A 4,365-nucleotide genomic window follows, 5' to 3' on the forward strand; every position below is an offset into this window, starting at 1 on the left:
GGCAGCCTGTTCCAATGATTGACCACTCTTTTTGACAGGATGAGAGACAATGTTACAAAAGTAATATTCTGTGTTTTCTTTCTTTGGTTATATATATCTGGAAGAGGGATATAAATCAAGGAAAGTGGTAAATGTTTTTTTAACCAGTCAACAGTTGAAAGGAAACTTTATAAATGTCTTTATAGAATTTCCCTGAAGTTAATGTTGGCATCATCACTTATTTCAGACGTCTATCTGAAAGATATGCTATTAGTAATACTGAAATGATTCCGGCTGACCCTTGCCTATGTTCACCTTACTGAACAGTCTCCCATCCACCTCCCTTTGTTTCATGTGGAAAAGAGTCTTTCCCACATAATTATTTACCTTGCATGGTCTGACCCTTAAGAGAGATTTTTTTTGTTTTGTTTTATTTTTTATGAAGAGGGAAATGGTACTGCTTTAACTGTGGTTTGAGACTGTCTTCATTCTATGTGAAGCTATTTGATTCTCTGTGAGGATATTTAATGGCAAAAATAAAACATTTCAATGTTCCTTGTCACATAAGATGAAGATCAATGCTATAGTTTGAGAATGAAATACTAGTTCATTCCGATCTTTATTTTTTTCCTATATTTGCATCACATTCAGTGATACTCGTACAACTAGTCATTCCTAACAACTATGTTCCTTGCACCCTTAATGAGTACAAGAATATATTCATTGCCTTCAGTTTTTCCATGTATTTACTTGCAGTACTCCACAGCCTGCATTCTACAATTTTTAACTGAAATTCAGTTATCAAAAGCATTTAAACAAAGGAGGATAGATCTCAAAATCGCAGGAAACAAGGGTTTTCATTATGCGTCTTTATTATCATGGGATGTTTGGCTATTTAAATGTCATGTTTTTTCTTCTTACTCAGTGGACAACTGCAACATTTTACAGAGGAAAAATACTACATTATAAATAGCAAAAAACAAAACCTGATTTTGTTAAAAATATCCAAGACCGTCTAATATCGAAGAATTTCTAAAAATTATTAGTGAAAATTTTTGATGCAACTTTCAGGAAAATTTCCATTAAAAAAGCAAGTAATCACCAAAATATCTACACCACAAACTATTAAGTTACACAAATCTAGTAATTACATAGCTATTTTCATAACTAATTCATAACTAATAACATTAGAAAAAACTTTCTCAGAAAATTAAGTCAACTTTGTAGCACTCATTTTACTGTAGAAAATATGGTCAAAAACTAGTTGAACACATTAAAAAATACTTCTATCTAATTTTAGGGATCTAATAAATTTTACTTTTGCTAATGTTGCTAAGAAAAAGCAGCTATTCAAAACTATCCTATATAATATTCTGTCTAATGTGTTACTGGCATGTAACTGTCCAGTAATCCCTGATTGCAAGTTTATTAGATAAAATTGTGGTTGATTTTTCAGATCTAAGTCAAAACTGCAGGGCTAACGATCATAGAAATCACCCTTTGACTTACAAAGAAAACAGTTGCCTTATGGCAGGCTTTGAGAGAAGGATATGTATGGAACCCCATGATGTCATTGTCATTCACTCACCTTTCAAAGTGAATCAATGACAAAAATTTCTCAAATTGTAATGATCTGAATAATATTTTTGCTTTAGTGCCATATATACAATTACAGAGCTTATCTACTTATACAAGTGATATTTTGTTGCTGTCTCTAAATAAGAATGTATATTAGATTTCGGTGCTTGTCAGTAAGTAACATCCGTTTGTTTCATCATCTTAGAAACAATAATGGAAGATTCCTTATTGTTATTGGAAGAAACAACATGCAAGTCTTGAAAAAGATTACATATAAAAAAAGGAATGCTGTGAATTACTTTGATAATATACTTAAATATTTTGTCAGACCAAGGATTTCTGTGTATTTTCTAAACTGTGTAGCAGGCATTTACAAAGAAAACACTTTCAGTTGCCAGTATTTGGTATATAGAGGTACCTCAGGCACTGCTGTTTTGAACTGTGCTTTCTTCAACATTGGCAGACAGACAGATGGCAGATGGGCAAGCATCTGCTTATTTTAGCTCTTCAGTTAAACAGGCAAATCATTGCCATTTTTGAAATATATTGGTTTAAGCCCAACGTTTTGGACAGTGAAAAGCCCTGAAAATAAACAAATGAACATACTGCTTTATTACAATAACTTTCTTCTACAAATCATTGTGGTTTTCTTTTTTCTTTTATCCCCCTATTGTCCTAATTTCTGTGACAGTCTATTTTAAGGCTATTATGATCCATTGCACTAAGTAGGGCATAATATTTTATCAAGAGCTCCTTGCAAAGAGCTCATAATTCTTACAGAATATCTTTCAGAAATGCATTCTAAATCAATTTACACTATTATTTTGTTTTAAGTCTTTGTCTTGAAACCAGAGACAATTGTAAATTCTTCCTGGGGTTTCTAAATTGCAATTGTTTTAGAGGTAAAAGTAGAAAAAAGTCAGCATCTTCTGATTGCCACTGTTGATACAAACTTTTCCATAAATGATGTCAAATTATTGTGGAATGGATGAAAAACAGGACTTACTTGTGCCTGGGCTTTATTTTGTGTGTCTGTTGCTGGTACTGCTTGAAAAACACCATTGTTGATTTAAGAATAGTCAAAGATTAAGTAATATCATTCTGGAATACTCTGCAGCTTGGTACTTGTAATTTTCTAGAGAAATGGAGACACTAATTTAAATACCTTCAGGTAGAGAAGGCAACTGGACGTACCTTTCTGTCTGTGCAGATGGGTGCTCTAATACAAGATGCTTTACCCTAAAAAACTGAGAGAGTTAATCTGATCCACTTAAAGAGACTGCTTCAGTATCATGCAGCTCTATTAACCAATGCAGGGTAAGACTTGCCTACTTTTACTCTTTTTGTGATATTTGCATAGCAGTGCAATATCAAGAGCATGAGAAGAAACATGAATGTTGAACCCTATGAAGGAGAAAGAAACAAAACAAAGTTGTGAGGACATCAAAATGGAAAAACTGGACTTTTGTGTAGCAGCAGTAAGAGTCTGAATGAAGATTTGATTTTTGTTCTCTATTTGAGCAACAGAAGGTGTTTGCACTTTGAAGAAAGTTGTATGTCCTAATCCCAAACCAAGATATAACCCAAAGATTCTTTGACACATCATTTCTCAGGAGAACCAGAGAAATGTGAAGCAGGCAGCAGACCATCTGAGGAAGGGACAGAATAAACTGTAAAAAATAGAAATGACTGGCATACAGTGATTGCATTTTTGAGGAGAGCTGAATGGTCTGGAAGTTTTTAAATTCATAGAATCATAGAATATCTCAAGTTGGAAGGGAGCCATAAGGATCATTGAGTCCAACAGCTTGCTCCTTGCAGAACTACTTAAAAATAAATTATATGACTAAGAGTGTCATCCAGATGCTCCTTGAACTCTGACTTGCTTGGTGATGTTACCACTTTCATGGGGAGCCTGTTACAATGACTGACCACCCTCACAGTGAAGAAACTGTATGACCTCAGTTCTGTCTAGTGGTGGTCTGTCCCTAGAAAAGTCTTTTTTTGGTCTCCTCTTGAAGAGTATATCAAACTGACATACTAGATATAGGTGGTAGAGAGAACGAGGTTCAAGAACAATCTGAAACCTTAACATAGCAATTGGAGAGAGGACAAATCAGGGAGAGAAGCTACAGGGGAAGATGAAGAATATTTGAAAAGCTTCTTGTTTCTTTTTGGTGACATCCATCTAGGTCTTCCTGAAAGTAAAGGATGTCCTTTTGTTAAGCAGTAAGTGACAGTGAGATGCACAGAAAAGCTCAGACTACATTGGCTAAAACCCCCTCCACATGAAGACAGTTTGCTGGAAGAGATGTTTAATAAAATAGAAACAATAAAAAAAAAAAAAAAAATCATAATGATAGAAGAAAAAAACCCCTGTGTCTCAGGGAGAATAAGGAATCTCTTGGAGCTATGATGCCTTTTCTTGACCTTTATTTCATAGGATGCATTTCCCTCCTAATTTAGCCAAAAGCCTAATTTTAGGTAATCTTAAGCCTTTCATGATTACTAGGCAAGAAATCTGTATTGTTTGCTCTCTGATCTCTAATTTGAGACTAACAGAAAATGTAAAGACTGTATCCTTTCCTTTCATTCTTTCTGTCATTGTTTCAGTATTTTAAGGGTTTTCCAAACGCTATAAATCACTTCTATGAAGACTTTTGATCACATTTACTGCATAGTGTTTCTTTCTGAGTATTTTAGTGAAAATAAATAACCTATAACTGAATATTGGTGAACCTTCCCTCTAAAAATGATGTGTTCATGGAGTATACGTGGTCTGGGGTACTTAAAAGTCATACACATTAC

This window comes from Falco punctatus, assembly GCF_963210335.1.
Source record: "Falco punctatus genome assembly, chromosome: 3".
In the NCBI taxonomy this organism is placed as follows: Eukaryota; Metazoa; Chordata; class Aves; order Falconiformes; family Falconidae; genus Falco; species Falco punctatus.